The 20,547-nt window shown below is 36.9% G+C and overlaps 3 long non-coding RNA genes across 11 annotated transcripts in view; 2 read left to right on the top strand and 1 right to left on the bottom strand.

Moving 5' to 3' along the window:
* Window positions 1–20,547, bottom strand: part of LOC309609593 — a 475,588-nt gene that overhangs the window by 24,493 nt on the left and 430,548 nt on the right. The window lies entirely within an intron of this gene.
* Window positions 1–20,547, top strand: part of LOC309609610 — a 705,176-nt gene that overhangs the window by 610,006 nt on the left and 74,623 nt on the right. The gene's annotated exons all lie outside the window — the stretch shown is intronic.
* Window positions 1–20,547, top strand: part of LOC309609588 — a 162,140-nt gene that overhangs the window by 134,087 nt on the left and 7,506 nt on the right. For 6 of the 9 annotated variants that reach the window (XR_014233487.1, XR_014233488.1, XR_014233489.1 and 3 more), the window contains exon 3: window positions 16,697–16,780. This is a non-coding gene — a long non-coding RNA (uncharacterized lncRNA). Of the gene's footprint in view, window positions 1–15,526; window positions 15,598–16,696; window positions 16,781–20,547 lie in introns of all 9 variants that reach the window. The other 3 variants (XR_014233486.1, XR_014233490.1, XR_014233494.1) reach the window with 1 other exon arrangement.

The raw sequence follows: 20,547 nt of genomic DNA, 5'->3' as shown, positions 1-20,547 counted from the left end.
TTTCTGCTAATGGATGGGGCTGTGTTCCTGTCTTCCTAGTTGTTTGGCATAGGGTGTCCAGCCCTGTAGCTTGCTGGTCGTTGAGTGAAGCTGGGTCTTGATGTTGAGATGGAGATCTCTGAGAGATTTTTGCTGTTTGGTATTACGTGGAGCTGGGAGGTCTCTTGTGGACCAGTGTCCTGAAGTTGGCTCTCCCACCTCAGAGGCACAGCCCTGATGCCTGGCTGGAGCACCAACAGCCTTTCATCTACACGGCTCCAAGTCTGACGAGAGGAAAGAGAAATACCGGCTCGTGTGCAGAATCATCCCACAGATCACAGTAATGACCCTTTCAGCTTGATCATGGTGATGGTTTCATGAGTGTTGGCATATGTCCAAATTCATCAAATTGTATACAGGCAGACCTCGAAGATACTGCTGGTTTGGTTCCAGGCCACTTTTTTTCTTTTCTTCTCTTTTGCACTTAGTCTAGTTTCACTGGCTCATAGGGTGCGGCGGGCAGAGGCCTAAAACCTAGCACCTTCAGACCAGAGTTTCTAGCGCAAAGTGGCTGCACAACTTCCCAACTCAAGATGGAGGCAGCGACGGCAGGCCGTGTGCAGAGACGCTGCACCCGGACAGGATCTGGAGCTGTCGGAACTCTTTTATAGGAACATATTTGCAAAAGCATCAGAGTACACCCAGAACTGTCTGTAAATGACAAAAGACTTAAAAATGACCACGGTTAAAGATTTCATGAAAGTTCATAATAATGCAGTTGACAAGGAAATTTAGTTATTTCTGAGATACACATTTTAAAGTAATAACTAGAATTATGACTTATAACATTATACCAGAACATATAAGATTTTTAGAAATTTCATGTAATGTCTGAAACATTTATATTAACATATTTCCATACAAATAACCCAAAGAAAGTGTAGTATTAGTTGTCTTGTTTGTTTGTTTGTTTTTTTATACTGCAGGTTCTTATTAGTCATCAATTTTATACACATCAGTGTATACATGTCAATCCCAATCGCCCAATTCAGCACACCACCATCCCCACCCCACTGCGGTTTTCCCCCCTTGGTGTCCACACGTCTGTTCTCTACATCTGTGTCTCAACTTCTGCCCTGCAGACTGGCTCATCCATACCACTTTTCTAGGTTCTACATACATGTGTTAATATACGATATTTGTTTTTCTCTTTCTGACTTACTTCACTCTGTATGACAGTCTCTAGATCTGTCCACGTCTTAAAAAAAGACTCAGTTTCGTTCCTTTTTATGGCTGAATAATATTCCCTTGTATATATGTACCACATCTTCTTTATCCATTCGTCTGTTGATGGGCATTTAGGTTGCTTCCATGACCTGGCTATTGTAAATAGTGCTGCAATAAACATTGGGGTGCATGTGTCTTTTTGAATTATGGTTTTCTCTGGCTATATGCCCAGTACTGGGATTCCTGGATCATATGGTAATTCTATTTTTAGTTTTTTAAGGAACCTCCATACTGTTCTCCATAGTGGCTGTATCAATTTACATTCCCACCAACAGTGTAAGAAGGTTCCCTTTTCTCCACACCCTCTCCAGCATTTGTTGTTTGTAGATTTTCTGATGATGCCCATTCTAACTGGTGTGAGGAGATACCTCACTGTAGTTTTGATTTGCATTTCTCTAATAATTAGTGACGTTGAGCAGCTTTTCATGTGCTTCTTGGCCATCTGTATGTCTTCTTTGGAGAAATGTATATTTAGGTCTTCTGCCCATTTTTGGATTGGGGTGTTTGTTTCTTTAATATTGAGCTGAAGGAGCTGTTTATATATTTTGGAGATTAATCCTTTGTCCGTTGATTCGTTTGCAAATATTTTTTCCCACTCTGAGGGTTGTCTTTTCGTCTTGTTTATGGTTTCCTTTGCTGTGCAAAAGCTTTTAAGTTTCATTAGGTCCCATTTGTTTATTTTTGTTTTTATTTCCATTACTCTAGGAGGTGGATCAAAAAAGATCTTGCTGTGATTTATGTCAAAGAGTGTTCTTCCTATGTTTTCCTCTAAGAGTTTTATAGTGTCCGGTTTTACATTTAGATCTCAAATCCATTTTGAGTTTATTTTTGTGTATGGTGTTAGGGAGTGTTCTAATTTCATTCTTTTACATGTAGCTGTCCAGTTTTCCCAGCACCACTTATTGAAGAGACTGTTTTTTCTGCATTCTATATCTTTGCCTCCTTTGTCATAGATTAGTTGACCATAGGTGCGTGGGTTTATCTCTGGGCTTTCTATCTTGTTCCATTGATCTATGCTTCTGTTTTTGTGCCAGTACCATATTGTCTTGATTACTGTAGCTTTGTAGTATAGTCTGAAGTCGGAGTCTGATTCCTCCAGCTCCGTTTTTTTCTCTCAAGACTGCTTTGGCTATTTGGGGTCTTTTGTGTCTCTATACAAATTTTAAAATGATTTGTTTTAGTTACGTAAAAAATGCCATTGGTAATTTGATAGGGATTGCATTGAATCTGTAGATTGCTTTGGGTAGTATAGTTATTTTCACAATATTGATTCTTCCAATCCAAGAACATGGTATATCTTTCCATCTGTTGGTATCATCTTTAATTTCTTTCATCAGTGTCTTATAGTTTTCTGCATACAGGTCTTTTGTCTCCCTAGGTAGGTTTATTCCTAGGTATTTTATTCTTTTTGTTGCAATGGTAGATGGGAGTGTTTCCACAATTTCTCTTTCAGATTTTTCATCATTAGTATATAGGAATGCAAGAGATTTCTGTGCATTAATTTTGTATCCTGCAACTTTACCAAATTCATTGATTAGCTCTATTAGTTCTCTGGTGGCATCTTTAGGATTCTCTATGTATAGTGTCATGTCATCTGCAAACAGTGACAGTTTTACTTCTTCTTTTGCAATTTGTATTCCTTTCATTTCTTTTTCTTCTCTGATTGCTGTGGCTAGGACTTCCAAAACTATGTTGAATAATAGTGGTGAGAGTGGACATCCTTGCCTTGTTCCTGATCTTAGAGGAAATGCTTTCAGTTTTTCACCATTGAGAATGATGTTTGCTGTGGGTTTGTTGTGTATGGCCTTTATTATGTTGAGGTAGGTTCCCTGTATGCCCACTTTCTGGAGAGTTTTTATCATAAATGGGTGTTGAATTTTGTCAAAAGCTTTTTCTGCATCTATTGAGATGATCATATGGTTTTTTATTCTTCAGTTTGTCAATATGGTGTATCACATTGATTGATTTGCATATATTGAAGAATCCTTGCATCCCTGGGATAAATCCCACTTGATCACGGTATATGATCCTTTTAATGTGTTGTTGGATTCTGTTTGCTAGTATTTTGTTGAGGATTTTTGCATCTATATTCATCAGTGATATTGGTCTGTAATTTTCTTTTTTTGTAGTATCTTTGTCTGGTTTTGGTGTCAGGGTGATGGTGGGCTCATAGAATGAGTTTGGGAGTGTTCCTTTCTCTAATTTTTTGGAAGAGTTTGAGAAGGATGGGTGTTAGCTCTTCTCTAAATGTTTGATAGAATTCACATGTGAAGCCATCTTGTCCTGGACTTTTATTTGTTGGAAAATTTTTAATCACAGTTTCAGTTTCATTACTTGTGATTGGTCTGTTCATATTTTCTCTTTCTTCCTGGTTCAGTCTTGGAAGGTTATACCTTTCTAAGAATTTGTCCATTTCCTCCAGGTTATCCATTTTATTGGCATAGAGTTGCTTGTAATAGTCTCTTAGGATGCTTTGTATTTCTGCGGTGTCTGTTGTAACTTCTCCTGTTTCATTTCTAACTTTATTGATTTGAGTCCTCTCCCTCTTTTTCTTGTTGAGTCTGGCTAATGGTTTATCAATTTTGTTTATCTTCTCAAAGAACCCGCTTTTAGTTTTATTGATCTTTGCTATTGTTTTCTTTGTTTCTATTTCATTTATTTCTGCTCTGATCTTTATGATTTCTTTCCTTCTGCTAACTTTGGGTTTTGTTTGTTCTTCTGTCTCTAGTTTCTTTAGGTGTAAGGTTAGATTGTTTACTTGAGATTTTTCTTGTTTCTTGAGGTAGGCTTGTATAGCTATAAACTTCCCTCTTAGAACTGCTTTTGCTGCATCCCACAGGTTTTGGATCATCGTGTTTTCATTGTCATTTGTCTCTAGGTACTTTTTGATTTCCTCATTGATTTCTTCAGTGATCTCTTGGTTATTTAGTAACGTATTGTTTAACCTCCATGTGTTTGTGTTTTTTTCCCTGTAATTCATTTCTAATCTCATAGCGTTGTGGTCAGAAAAGATGCTTGATATGATTTCAATATTCTTAAATTTACCGAGGCTTGATTTGTGACCCAAGATGTGATCTATCCTGGAGAATGTTCTGTGTGCACTTGAGAAGAAAGTGTAATCTGCTATTTTTGGATGGAATGTCCTATAAATATCAATTAAATCTATCTGTTCTATTGTGTCATTTAAAGCTTCTGTTTCTTTATTTATTTTCATTTTGGATGATCTGTCCATTGGTGTGAGTGAGGTGTTAAAGTCCCCCACTATTATTGTGTTACTGTCGGTTTCCTCTTTTATAGCTGTTAGCAGTTGCCTTATGTATTGAGGTCCTCCTATGTTGGGTGCATATATATTTATAATTGTTATATCTTCTTTTTGGATTGATCCCTTGATCATTATGTAGTGTCCTTCCTTGTCTCTTGTAACATTTTTTATTTTAAAGTCTATTTTATCAGATATGAGTATAGCTACTCCAGCTTTCTTTTGATTTCCAATTGTATGGTATATCTTTTTCCATCCCCTCACTTTCAGTCTGTATGTGTCCCTAGGTCTGAAGTGGGTCTCTTGTAGACAGCATATATATGGGTCTTGTTTTTGTATCCATTCAGCAAGCCTGTGTCTTTTGGTTGGAGCATTTAATCCATTCACGTTTAAGGTAATTATCAATATGTATGTTCCTATGACCATTTTCTTAATTGTTTTGGGTTTGTTTTTGTAGGTCGTTTTCTTCTCTTGTGTTTCCCACTTAGAGAAGTTCCTTTAGCATTTGCTGTAGAGCTGGTTTCATGGTCCTGAATTCTCTTAGCTTTTGCTTGTCTGTAAAGCTTTCGATTTCTCCATCGAATCTGAATGAGACCGTTGCTGGCTAGAGTAATCTTGGTTGTAGGTTCTTCCCTTTCATCACTTTAAGTATATCATGCCATTCCCTTCTGGCTTGTAGAGTTTCTGCTGAGAAATCAGCTGTTAACCTTATGGGAGTTCCCTTGTATGTTATTTGTCATTTTTCCCTCGCTGCTTTGAATAATTTTTGTCTTTAATTTTTGCCAATTTGATTACTATGTGTCTCAGTGTGTTTTTCCTTGGGTTTATCCTGTATGGGACTCGCTGCACTTCCTGGACTTGGGTGGCTATTTCCTTTCCCATGTTAGGGAAGTTTTCGAGTATAATCTCTTCAAATATTTTCTCGGGTCCTTTCTCTCTCTCTTCTCCTTCTGGGACCCCTATAATGCGAATGTTGTCGCGTTTAATATTGTCCCAGAGGTCTCTTAGGCTGTCTTCATTTCTTTTCATTCTTTTTTCTTTATTCTGTTCCGCAGCAGTGAATTCCACCCTTTTGTCTTCCTGGTCACTTATCCGTTCTTCTGCCTCAGTTATTCTGCTATTGATTCCTTCTAGTGTATTTTTCATTTCAGTTATTTTATTGTTCATCTCTGTTTGTTTTTAATTCTTCTAGATCTTGTTTAGCATTTCTTGCATCTTCTCGATCTTTGCCTCCATTGTTTTTCTGAGGTCCTGGATCATCTTCACTATCATTATTCTGAATTCTTTTTCTGGAAGGTTGCCTATCTCTACTTCATTTAGTTGTTTTTCTGGGGTTTCATCTTGTTCCTTCATCTGGTATATAGCCCTCTGCCTTTTCATCTTGTCTATCTTTCTGTGAATGTGGTTTTTGTTCCACAGGCTACAGGATTGTATTTCTTCTTGCTGCTGCTGTCTGCCCTCTGGTAGATGAGTCTATCTAAGAGGCTTGATGGGAGGGACTGGTGGTGGGTAGAGCTGACTGTTGCTCTGGTGGGCAGAGCTCAGTAAAACTTTAATCCACTTGACTGTTGATGGGTGGGGCTGGGTTCCCTCCCTGTTGGTTGTTTGGCCTGAGGCAACCCAACACTGGAGCCTACCTGGGCTCTTTGTTGGTGGTAATGACAGACTCTGGGAGGGCTCACACCAAGTAGTAATTCCCAGAACTGCTGCTGCCAGTGTCCTTGTCCCCACGGTGAGCCACAGCCACCCACCGCCTCTGCAGAAGACCCTCCAACACTAGCAGGTAGGTCTGGTTCAGTCTCCCTTGGGTCACTGCTCCTTCCCCTGCGTCCCGATGCGCACACTACTTTGTGTGTGCCCTCCAAGAGTGGAGTCTCTGTTTCCCTCAGTCCTGTCGAAGTCCTGCAATCAATTCCCACTAGGCTTCAAAGTCTGATTCTCTAGGAATTCCTCCTCCTGTTGCCGGACCCCCATGTTGGGAAGCCTGACGTGGGGCTCAGAACCTTCACTCCAGTGGGTGGACTTCTGTGGTATAAGTGTTCTCCAGTCTGTGAGTCACCCACCCAGCAGTTATGGGATTTGATTTAACTGGGATTGCGCCCCTCCTACCATCTCATTGTGGCTTCTCCTTTGTCTTTGGATGTGGGGTATCTTTTTTGGTGCGTTCCAGTGTCTTCCTGTCGATGATTGTCCAGCAGCTAGTTGTGATTCTGGTGTTCTTGCAAGAGGGAGTGATAGCACATTCTTCTACTCTGCCATCTTGGTTCCTGAAAATGTCATTTTATATTGCATGAAAATTCTTTCCTTTCACCTGAAGTTGTTTCCTAAATGCCCAAGTACTCTACTACCAGCTGGATTTTTAAAGAGGGTCCACTATTTTCTTGTTGAAGAGGCAGGTTGTTCTTTCGACGAGTATATATCTTAAGGCCATTTTGTCAACACTTTATTTGATGGACTGTCCATCAAATAAAGGAAAACTAGAAAACTGGGGACTGGATTTAGTTTAAAAAATACTAGGACATCCTTATTTCAAATGACAGTCGAGTAATGGAAAATGATAAATTGAAAGCTGTTAGCATTAGTTCCATCTTCATTTAGTATCACTATGACCTTCTACAGCTTGTTTAAAGTTCACATTTATTTAACTGGAAAAATGAATAAGTCTAGTATCAGGAGCAAGGTGCAAGGCATATAGCTTTTCTTCCAACATGCTGTGTGATCTAGGACACATTCCTTAATTTTTCTAAGCCTCAGTAACCTCATCTGTAAAATGGGAGTAATTAGAAGTACTAACTTCATAAACTTGTTTTGAAGACTAAATGAAATGATGCCTTTTGAGCATTTAACAGAAATCTTGTCACATCTTAATCACTTCATAGATATTACACACTATTACTGTAATAATACTGTACTTTTCTTTATGAATAACTTATTCTCCAAATTGTAAGATATTTGGGATATATTTTACATTTAAACTATATATGTTTTTATTTTTCAAATTTATGTGTTGTAAAGAAAATTGCCTTATTTCATAAATTGTTTCCTGTAATGTGCAGTTGTAAAAGATAAATATTGATGTTAAACATGCTAGTAGGTTTGAATAGGACACAATGATGACAAGAAAGAACAAAATGGATTGAAAATGAGTATTATTTAATGCAAATTGAAAGAAGGGCTATATTAGCGCATATTCTGTTTTGGCCATGTCAGCCATAAAATATTTTAAAGAGAGAAGAGCAGCCAAGCCCATGTGAGAAGGAGGAAGTTGAACGACAGAGAACAAAGAAAATGTTTAGTTACTAATTCCGGGATGGAGATGAGGTCAAGATGGTAGTTAGAAGTCCAGGAAACAAAATATTGGTTGACTTTGAATAATCAAGTTTTGAGCTGAAAATATTAGGCATATGGGACAATATTCCAAAGAACCCAACAACAACAACACCAATAATTCTTTAAAATTTTCATGTTTCTGACAATGTCTCTGAAAGAATGAAAAGTCTAGGTGCTATTAAAATTAGAAGTAAAGATGAAACTTGAAGATAAAACAGTAAAGACTTGCAAATTAGTAAAATCAGTGAATAACTCTTTAATTGATTCATTCATGTACGGATGAATGCACTTATTTTATTTACCGTGGCCTTATGAATGAAATGCAAATGTTAGAATTGAAAGGAAACACTAATCTAATTCAACATGTAATGCTTGAGTCCTGTTCTAAAAGAGGCACATTAAATAAAGATAAGCTGAACTTAGAAACGTATTGAAATTGAAATTGAAATCGGTGACTTAAAAATGTGCGGATTCTCCAAATACAAACAAAATATCCCTATCTTGTCCAGTAGGTGGCAGTCACCCATATGAAAACCAGAGTCTTCCAAGGGGATCTAAGTAGTCCCAGTCTGTGCTTAGCAAACTTCTTCATAAGTCTTACTATTCAATGATGTTAAAGATGCCTATACTGTGCTTTCCTCTTTTGTTTCTCTGTACTTCAGCACCATAAAATTCAGGCAAGATTGTGGTGAGAGAAGATAACCTTGCATACCTTCCTCTATTCACAGGCCACTTAGTGGCCATTCATTAAAAAATATTGTACTGGTCATTTTCCAAATGCAAGACAGGTAATTTGGTGCTAGGGATAGAAATATGGACTAACAAAGTCATAACACCCAAGGAATTGGAAGGAGGTTTTAGTCTAACTCAACATCCAAAGATTGAATCCTGTTTTAAGAGAGATGTTAAATAAAGGCAAGCTACCACAAATATTTTGTTGGAGCAAAAATAAGTCAATAATTTCAATAACTGTAATAAGTCATATGATTGAAATATGAACAAAGGGTTATGCTAGGACAAAACAAGGAAAGACTATAAATCAGCCTCAGATGGTTAGGGAAGGCTTCCCACAAGAGATAATATTTGCGTTAAATCTGGATTGCTGAACATTGAGTTCAGGCATGAACTGGTTGAAGGAAAAGAGAATAATCTACTAAGAAGCAGGTAAAGTAATTACAAAGACATAGTACCAGTGAAGAACTTGATGTTGTCCATTACAGTCTTACAGAGATCCACCCAGCTAGGAGCTCTCTACCAGGTGACTGGAAATATGTCTGGACTTCAGGAGGGATTAAAGCTTAGGTTCTGGGAAAGCCCAGGCTATAGTAGAGTGATAAGGAGTTCAGCAAATGCTGAGGATGAAACCCTTGTAAACACTAGTTTTTAAGAGGTATAATCCTGACTAATCAAAAAAAAAAGAAGCATTTGAAGAGCTAGAAGAATTATAAGACTGATGTGTTTCTGTAGGCAAGGGAGAAAAAAATTTCAAGAAGGAAGTGGTAGCTAAAGGAGACAAGATCGGCAGAACGGTCACAAGAGTAAAACAAAAACATGTCCATTTTGTTTTGAAAACCACAAAATAACAAAAATCATTTGAATGGATAATGGAAATCCGAACCATATTATAGTTGGTTGAGAAAAAAAAAATCAAAAAGTGAAGATGCAAGCATGAATAATTCTTGTAAGAAGTGACAAAGACTCTCTCTAAACTCTCGCATGGCTTCCAGCTGCTAAAGTCTTATCCCTAGCATGACCCTATCCCCTTCAAAATGCCTGCCCGGGAAAGCTCAAAGCTGCCAAATGAATGTGTTTTTTGTTACAATCAACACCTGAAGATAGGGCCCCTGTCCCCCAGTCTCTGTGGGAGGGTAGAAGCCTAACTTTTATAAGTCTTGGTGGAGGTTCTATCCACTGCAGTAAGACAATGAAAATAAATAAATCTATAGAGATTGAAAAGGGAGAATTAAAACTATTTTTAAAAGATGACTTGCTTCTACTTAGAAAAAGTGTACTTTTCTTAGAAAAAAATCCAAAACCATAGTATTATAAGGTAATTTGCAATGTTACTAGATACAAGGTCAATATAAAAAATCAAATGTATTTTAGATACTAGACGTAAATAATTTGAAAATTCAATTTAAAAACAAATAATATTTACAAGACATCAAAACATCGAATACCTAGAAATGACTTTAACAAAAGATGTGCATGACCTCAACCAAAAAACTACATGTTATTTCTTAGAGAAATCAAAGAAGATCTAAATAAATGGAGAAAGTATTATCTTCATATATTAAGAGACTCAATGGTTTTAAAATCCCAGCTCTCTCCAGCTTGATATATATTCATTGCAATAGTGTGAAATTGAAATGCTGATTCTAAAATTTATATGGAAATCGAAGGACCTAGAATATCCAAGGAAATCTTGAAGAACAGCAATGTTGGAAGATTTCCATTACTAGGTATAACAAATTATTATAAAGCTACAGAAGTAAAGGCAGGGTGGTATTGATTCAAAGATAAACAAATACACTAATAGAACAAGAATAGAGTTTCCAGAACCAGACAAAGTTTACATGTTCACCTGATACACAACTAGGACCCCAAGGTAATTCAGGAGCATAAAGCTTATTTTTCCAATAAATGGTTTTTGGATACCTATTTATTGGGTCAATTAGGTATGTATATTCAAAACTAAATCATGACCTCTGCTTCATAACACGTAATACACATTGCAAAAGGTACAGACTTAGAAGAGAGGGGTAAAACAATAAAGCTTCTAGATACATCTCTATGGTCTGAAGTAGATGAAGATTTATTAAGTGGGACACAAAAGCACTATCCATAAAATAAAAGTTTTGTAAGCTAGACTTCATTTAAAATAAAAACCTTCTGTTTCTAAAAAGACAAAATTACGAACATAATAATGCAGGCTATATACTGAGAGAAGATATTCACAATATGTGTATCTGACACAAACCTAATTTCAAATTATATTTAAAACTATTAGAAGAATGACACTGACAATTCAGATTTTTTTAAATGAGCAGAAAACTTGAACAGGCCCTTCATAAAAAAAGGTCCTGATAGCCAAAACGTATATAAAAAGAAACTCAGCATACAAAGTCATCAGGGAAATGCAAATTAAAACCACAATGAGATACCATTATATTTCACCTGAATGGATAAACTGAAGAATTGGTAATACCAAGAGATGACAAGGATGTGGAGCAATGGAACAATTAGAACTTTCATACAGTGCTGGTAGGAGTAAAAATGTCAGAAACACTTTAAATAATTGTTTAGTAGTATGTACCAAAGACACACACACAAAACATATCTATATCGATATATATATATATCTCTATATATCTCTGAACCTTTGATTCTATTCTGAGTAGATCTACAAAAGAAATGAGTGAATGTATTCACCAAAAGCCTGTATTAGAATGTTCATGACAACATTACTTGAAAGCCTCATTCTAAAACCTCATACTGAAAACAACAGTAGCGTTCATGTATAGTAGGATAGATAAATAAATCGCAAAGTATCCATTCAATGCAGTTATGTAGAGCAATGAAAAAGAATGGGCTATTCCTACACACCCGAACATGATTGATTGATACAGACATAAGCTGAGCAAAAGAAGGCAGGCATAAGAGTATATAATATTATGTTGAAATTAAATTATGAAATTAGGAAGAAAGCAAAAACAACCTATGGTGATAGAGATCAGAATAGTAGTTTCCTTTGAGTGATTGTATATGCTGTTTGGGCAAGAGAAAGCCTGCTGGAGTGTTGGAAATGTTGATTACATGGATATCTGTACGTGTGTGTGTGTGTGTGTGTGTTGTGTATATAGAATATGCATATATGTTTTATATATGTAATGTGTTGAGTACATGGATATATATGTAAAAATATCAAGTTGTATACTTACGATCAAACTGATGCCTTATTTTATGTTATTTTACCTCAATAAAAAGACAAATGAAAAGAAAGTAGAGGAGATGGGGAATAATTAGAACAAGGCCCTGGAGATGACTGAAGGGATGGGATTAAAAACACAGGTGTTAGATTTTCTTTGTAAAGGAGGAATGAATGCTACCACTTTCTCTGAAATTTGAGGGAAGGAGATAAGCATAAATATGAATATTAATTTGGGAAGAATTTTAAGTGAAAAGGAGTGGAAATATAAGGAATTCAAACTATTGATGGCCACAGGGAGTTAGTGGCATAGAGGTAGTAGCCCCTGCTCTAGACTGGTACTAGTTACCAGCAAAGCACAGAGGTCACATTATGCCACAGCATTCCCATCAGGTACTTCAAATTTCCATTTCATTTCATTTCATTTATTTCTGAAAAATGTTCCTCACTTCATTTCTACTCTCAACTTTATGTCTCTATGGGGATATATGTGTGCATATGGCTGATTCACTTTGTTGTACAACAGAAACAGAGCATTGTGAAGCAATTATACTCCAATAAAGACGTATTAAAAAAAAAAAGACTAGCCAAGAAAATTATGCCCACATATAACATCTCAAAAAATGGCATCACGTCACTTTGGAATCTGATGTTTATCCTGCGATTTGTTCTACTGCATTTCTCTCAGTATTACCAAGATAAGGTGCTTTATATTAATGTACTAAAATGACAGGGGCTCTATAATCATTTGTTTGGAATTTATAAAGTATAAAGAAATCTTCATCTAATTTGAAATTAAATAGCCATTTACTGCATCCACTGCAAAAAAAAAAGGAAAAAAAAGCATCAATTTATTTCCCCTTCAAGTGGTGGACACTAAGGAAGCCAAGAATTTCCAAAACAAGAAGTGCTTTTCTCAGATTTAGGAGATGGGAGAGCAGACCAGCCGGATTGTCATGTTTCAAATGCACATGAACTGGCTCCGTGAAAGGTCGGGGGGGGCCATCTCTGTGAGAGGAACACCAGCGATACTGCCTTAGATTTTTAGAAAAGACAAATAGCCCTGTTTCCGCAGAGAATGCTGGGGAACTCTCTGGGGAAAGAGAATATATATAAAGCATTTTATATACTTTATATATAAAGTATAAAGCATTTAAAGATAAATCAGTCTTAACTGCTCCTAGATGTTTTTGATCTCTAATCCACAATGCCTCACCAAAATCTAGAACCAGGAAGTATAATTATTCGAATAGGCCAAATCTGGCCCAGGTATGAAAAATTTCTTTCTCAGAATTAGCAACACAGAGTTCAGGTTTGAGTCATAGCTCCTCACCTAGGATAAGGGTCATTTTCTGGATATGAAGTAACAGATGTAGACAGGAGAGAAATCTCTGTGTCTAAGGGGTTTAGGGTCAACATTACATAAATTACCTGTTTATACAGGTTGCAGGGGTATTCCTTCTATCTTAAAATTAGTCCAGTTTCTAATCAGTGAGGATGTTTGTTTCTGGCTGCGATGATAATATATTCTTTGACCCGCCCCGCCCACACACACACCATCAGTGAAGCAGAGGTTCATATTCCCTCTAATATTTGCTGCTTTATTTGATCTTCCAGTTCCATCTGGAGCTACTAAGGAAGTTGTTTCTGAAAGCCCTAGAGTAAGCAATGGGAAGTCTTCCTGCGAAATCATGATTCAGAGGCCTGGGGACAGTTGGGTGGTACCAAAACCCTTCAAAAGACTTGATCAGATTGAAGCAACAATGGCTGTCTGCCCTACCAGCTGCCAGGAGATACATCTGTAGGAAATATTGTTACTGGAGAATAACTGGGTTTTACTCATCTGTATATAATTTGAAATTCAACCTCTCACATTTCAGAAAAATAGAGCTTAATGCCAAAACTGCCTCAGTATGCTTTGTGCTGAAAACTCCACGAGGCAGTACTAGGCAAAAGGAGTTAGGATACAGATTATGCTCAAAGGGAATGACCTATAGGTTAAATAAAATAGCCAGGAGTAGTGGCTGTACACACTCTGCAACAGCATCAGACAACAAAGAAGCCTGTTGAAAGATGCTCTGGGCTTTTATCTTTACAATAGCTCCTTATATCTGTATAGCTCTCTAAAGATTACAGAACACTTCAAACACATTATAACCACCACCTCACCTCCATCCTCCAAAATCCTATAGCAGGAAAACCAAGGAGAAGAGTGAAAAGGAAACATAACTGTGGCTACCTATGTCCTATTTCTGCAATGGCATTTTGCAATTTCTGTCAGTCTTGTTTTGTTGCCAAAGGGTGAGGAGAGATTCTCGAAATGTCATGAGTTCTTGCTTATGGTTACCTTGTTTTCTTGAGTAACTATATTTGTAAACACCTAACTCAGGGCTTCTTCATTTTGTCACTATTGACATTTGGGCTGAGATAATTCTTTGTCGTGGAGGGTGTCCCATGCATTGTAGGATATTTAGCAGCAACCCTGTTCTCTACCCACTAGATGCCAGTAGTCATAAATGTTGGCAAATGTTGGTAAATGGATTGGGAACTGGAGGGAGAGAGATTAATAAGGCAAGAGAACATAGTAGCTGCTTTGATTCAAATAAATTCTTATACAAAGAAATTCATGTTAAAACTTGAAAGAATTGTTACTTAACAAATCTGCTTACCACACACTAAACAGAATATTGTTGATTCTTTTGGACATCAAGTAAACAGATAAGTTCCAACATTTATTGCACCAATGATTCTCTTTGTTATATCGTGGGAGAATTTGTTGTAACATTTACTTTAGTATTTCTCTACATTTTAGAGTTCATCCTGATACAAGGTCTTTCCAAAAGGTCAGAATTGGGTTCCTCATTCTTTCTACCCTCTCTTTCCTGTAACTGACTCAGAAGACATCACATCTGACTAGAATTACATTATACAGAACTCTTGCTGAATCTTTTGATTCACATGTTTTCGCTTCCTTTTTGTGAAAACAGAACCAACATTTGCGTAATCCCTTACAAACTAATGATAAAAGACAGATGTTCATTCCGCAAATCCATGTATTTCAAGAGATAACCTTAAAAAAGTTTAAATAATCTCAAGTGGAAAAAGAAACTCATCAAAGACAAGTGAGATAGGGAGGATGGGAGGGAGACGCAAGAGGGAGGAGATATGCGGATATATGTATATGTATAGCTGATTCACTTTGTTATACAGCAGAAACTAACACACCATTGTAAAGCAATTATACTCCAATAAAGATGTTAAAAAAAAAAAGACAAGTGAGAGCAAAAATTTCTAGAATTAAAATATTTGATAGAACTTTAAAAAGGAATCAATGAGAATAAGGTGTTAATAAATGTTAATTAAGCTAATTTGAAATAGGGAGAGCTATTTTCAATTTTGGGGTAATATCTGAACTTGGAAAAAAAAACAAAATGTCAACGTGACCTTAACAGAAACTTGGCAATACAGACGAGCTCATCTGGATCTTGTAAGGTTCCAGCAATTCATTAACAATCAGATATTCCAAACTGAGAGAAACTGAAATCCAGTCAAGAATTAGGCTAATTGAGAATGAGGTGTGAAAGTGAAAAGTGTTTTGGATGTTCCTATTTGATGAAACATAAGAGGCATGGGAATCAAATGAACACTGAAAGTAACTTTCTTGAACAAAGCAGACGTGTCTGATGTATTAAAGAGTAGAGTTAATCTTTCAACTTGAAATCAGGTATCTTATTTATTTACAGGGGAATTTACAGTCCTGTTGCCCTGGCTTTCAGGTGCACTTGAGGAAAACACCCTATGAAGTATCCAGTTTGTATGTTGTCTGTAAATTTTATATTCCTTTAAATGCAAAGTCCTTGTAGTCTTTAAGTCATTTTATGTTAATTAGAGCCCTAAACTCTGCAAACATTCATTTCATTGCCGTTCAGTGCCAAGTTTGGGGCTTTCTGGAAGCATGACATAAAGAGTCAGAGAGAAAAGCAGCTGACCAAGATTCTGGTTTGGAAAATGATAAATCCAAAGCAGAAAATGATTTAGCCTTAATAACTAGGGCTTTCTGTTGAAAAAATGAAACAAAGAAATATCTAGTTTGCTTCTCACCCTGTAGGAGCCAGGCTGGGTTAACGGACTATTTTATTTTTCATTTACTTACAAGATAGTTATAACAATTGGCATGCATCTACCACTGTTCTAGACACTGCACCAATATTATCTTATTTCTATCCTGAAACAAGCCTATAAGCTTCATACTATTATAGTCACCATTTTGCAGTTAAGGGAACTAGAGAGGTAAAGTTGTTGGCCCAGGATGCTCAGCTGACTAAACGTGAAGACAGCTTTCAAATCCAGACATTCTGGCTTTGTCTATGCCCTTATGTACCATACCCTGCTCTCTGAATCAGAAATAAAAATTTAACGGAAGCAGCTAAATCTAGCACCAGGAGCCAGAGGATGAGGACATCCCAAATGCTCAGACAACCTGAGGGATCAAAACCTGAGAAATCAATTTTACTGTGAGAGCCAAGAGTGTGTGACCAGAACCTAAAAGGAGAGGAGAAGGGCAGGAATCAGTCAGGACTGGAAAACGAAATAGCAGTAAAGTAATGGGAGCCCAGTGGAACGGCCAAGAAAGGATTTGCAATATCTACATACTGTGTCAAGACTCCTAGCCACTGGCTCATGGGTGGGTGGGTTAATTTAAAGTAACAAAGCAGGTCTTGAGAAACATTTCCCCCTGTGAATTTATCTCATTCCCTTTCCTCAGCCTTCTAGGGCACAGTAAGGGTATAGGACAAGAGAAAAAACAGATGGAATGTACCAATTTAACTCATTTCCTCTAACATTTTGAAAATTACTATTCATTCTTTATACACTCTTCTCACTAATAATTGCTTCCTTTTTTTCTTTACTAGGAGCATTCATTTGATAAAGGCAACTCTCGGCTCTGAGATACTGTTATGTTCAGGTTCGAAAGTGAAAAACAAATCAAGATCCAGGTAACATATTATTCTTATCACAAACAAGGTATAGGAAAATGGATCTGAGACAGGTTGGGACTGGAACTTGTGACCCAGCGCTTGCACCTGGACACGTCTCCTCAAGCAATAAAATACAAAGAAACTATAAGGGACTAAAAATAACTGCATACGTGTGCAGTTGGGCAAATTATGGACAAAAAGACACAAAGAGATCAAAAACCCAACTGCCACTTCTGAAGAGCCGGGAGCAAAACAAGGGTGTTGGGAGCAAAAGCAGGGTCCCACGCATGCCCCCTGCACACAAACCACCACCAAAAGGGTGGGCAAACCACCACAGCCACCCCTCCGGCCCGACCCCTGGACCTGCCCCAACCCTGAGTCCATATACGGAACCAGCTTGCTTCCCGCCTTGGACAGCCAGCAAGCAAGGGAACCTGTTACTTGTTCTTGCTCCCTCCTACTGCAGCAGGAGCCCAATAAAGCCTTGCCTGAATTTCTTGTCTGGCCTCTTATCAATTTCTATTGATTAAGGAGGCCAAGAACCCTGGTTGGTAACAGATCTAAAATTCTCAGTCTTGTAATATGTTATGTGAACACAAATACCATCACCAGGTAAATTATATTTGATGCGTAAACCAGCTGGAAGGTGGGTATCTAGGTCTGATTATACCATTCTCTTTATTTTTATATAACATTAAAATAAAAGCAATTAGGCAACTAACTTTCAGTAACAATGGTGACTTGAACATAATCTTTAATTGGCACCTCTCCTCCAGATTCTCCCTGAACTTGGGAAAGGTATATAAAAATATCGGGAAGTCTATTTTAGTCTGTAAACCAGGAAACTGAAAAGTACATGCAAGGAACTCCTTCAGTATCTGAAATGGACACTACTAGTACATCCTTAGCTAGAAGTGCAGGAATATGTGGTGAAAGTGGTCCACACAATAGGTTATTGTATATTTGGGGAACAATTTCACTTTACCAATATCCTTGAGAAAGCTATAGATAAAAGAGCAAAGATTTTTTAAAAAGTATGTTTACTCCATGCATGGCATACTCATGGGGCAGTATTCTTGCTGAAAGAGTGACCATTTAACCTAGAGAGAAAGTGGCCCAGCTAGTTGTTCACAACACACTTATCAGGACCTCCTTCAGCAAAGAGATGCTGCTCCATAGTAAGAAAGCCTCTAGAAGGAACACTTCCTCCTTCCATATTCTATTCCATATGACACCTTGATGTCCAAATTGGCGAAGTTAAATCACAATAAATCCAACATTTTCCTTCTCTCTTTAACTGCCCCTGGCCTGGGAGATTCTACCAGAAATACACAAAGTCTTTTTGGAGAACCCATCCCAGTTCACAATACCGCATGAGCACAGATCTGCCTCTGTAAAGATGTACAAAGAGAAAAATATCACTAGGATGAGAAATGCTTCAGCAGTTCAAGAGAATCAATCTGAGGAATGAGAAACAACTATCCTTCTTTGAAATGATGTTTCTGCAAGATAGAAGGTAGGATGTTAGAAAATCTTTTATTTTCAGCAAGGCAGAAGACATTGCTAGAGGAAGACAGGCTCAAAGAGGGAAATTATGACATCAGGAAAGAAAATTGCATGGAAAGGGAAAACATGATTGCAAAATTCTAAAAAGCAGTAAAAGCAGCGAGACTCAATGGGAATACTAAAGACAAGTGGAACAATGAAATAGAAAACATAGAGTTTTATTTTTTTAACATAACTCATAGACAAAAGGGTGGCACCATGAGATTAATAAGGAAAAAAATGACAAACATGGAGGAACTATTGATTCATTAATTTATCAATACAGTTAACAAATATTTTTTGATCACCCACTATTTGAAGGCACTGTTGCAAGCACAGGTGACAGAATGGTGAGCAAGACAATGTTCTTGCCTCATAGGGGTTAAATTATAGTGAGTGGTACTGATAACAATCACCTAGCAAATAAATGTATAATACAAGTTCGGGTAGTGTCAAATGCTATGAAAAACAACCAAAGCAAGGTAAGAGTATAGAGCATGATAATGGGGTTGCCAGAGAGGTCCTCTGTGAGGTGACATTAGAGCAGATAATGCAATAATGTAAGAGGGTGAACAGTGTAAAGAGCATTGCAGGCAGAGTTTAGCAAGTTCAAAGGCCATGAGCAAGGATGAGTATGTGTGTATTCAAGTAGATATAGTGGAATGACCAAGGGCAGAATGCTAGAAAAGGAAGTCAGAGAGTTAGTCAATGGCAGATAATTTAGGTTCTAGAAGATCATAGAAGGAGTTTGGATTTATCACAAGAGTAAGGTGAAGCCACTGGAGGGTTTTAAGCAGGTAAGTAACTCAGCTTATATCTTAAAGAGATAATGTTTGAAATAAGAAAATGTACATGTATCTGCTTTAGCTTCTTTTTCTTTTTCAAAAAGAGAAGTGAAAGTATAAATCAGAGCTAAAGAAATTGCTTACCTATGGCAACTGAGTGGAAGGAAACCGGGTAGAAAAAGGGAAGGAAGTAATATGTCCCCGTGAGATTTTTACATGTTCATAAATGAAAACAAACAGAAACAAAGGGGCCAAGCTATAGTCCAGTAAACAACATAAGTGTTCTTGAAAAAGGGGCATGGGAGAAATGATCTAAGTAACTCTTGAACATGTGTTTTGAACACATGCTTTGAATTTAAAAACAAAATAATGACAAATTTCTGACTCTTCTTAATAGATCTGTGCCCAGAAGTAATGAAAATGTCTGTGTCTTGGCTGTAAGCTTTCCACTCCCATTCATTCAATCCACAGGGTTATTGCTCAGAGCTATTGGTGTACACCTGTAAGCTAGTCCCTTGAAGCTTAATTTGAATGATGATACAGCAGTGATATCATGGACTTCAGAAGACTACAGATAAGGTTTTAAATTTCAAATTTGCTCCTTGTTAGCTCTTGGCATTGGGCAGATCACTTTTTCTCTTTGAGTATGGTTTTCCCCATCAGTAAAGTGAACAATAACAAAATCTAATTGACTGGAATATAGTGATAATTAAATGACATAATTAGGCAAAGAGTGCTGAGCATGCACTCTCTATCCTAAAAGAAAGGCAATCAAGCCTCCATCTTGTTAGAATGGTTAGGATCGCCAACGTTAAACTATGAATGACTACGTTCTATACACATGATTGAAGGCTAAACTCAAGAACCAAGTAGCAGGAATTAGCTTTGAATATAATCTAATATCAATTGTCAATCAATATAGGATTTATTTGGGGGATTTCATGTAACTTAGAGAAGTTACCTCCTTGGTGATGATGAAACCTCTGTAATCCATAATTAAATATAATACGTATTGAATATTTCCTTCACTTAAGACTGAAAAGCCAATTATATGGACTTCAGTAGCTTTTGGTCTTGACACAAAAATAAAGTAACAATAAGAAAATACATATCCTTAATCATCCTTAGCTTCACTCACATCTTTGATTTTCCGACATTGGAGTAAATGTGAACATAGAATGAAGCAGTGTTTTTTCTTACTGATCCTAGTTATTAGGATGCCTTAAGATTGACTCTATTTTTGCTATTGAATAGTTGCTTATAAAAACTAAATTTTATTCTGTCTTTTCCTAAATTTAATGTAAGCTCTATTAATAATACTCCTTGTAACATTATAAAGAAAATGAAAAAAACACACATTTAAGCATGATTTGAGAAATGCAATGACATTATGAGCTACAAGGCAATAGCTTTAAAAATTACTATTCATTTCAAAACAATATCACATAATAATTT

The sequence above is a fragment of the Balaenoptera borealis genome (assembly GCF_965194805.1).
Source record: "Balaenoptera borealis genome assembly, chromosome: 13".
NCBI lineage: Eukaryota > Metazoa > Chordata > Mammalia > Artiodactyla > Balaenopteridae > Balaenoptera > Balaenoptera borealis.
This window is presented reverse-complemented; position numbering and strand designations above follow the sequence as displayed.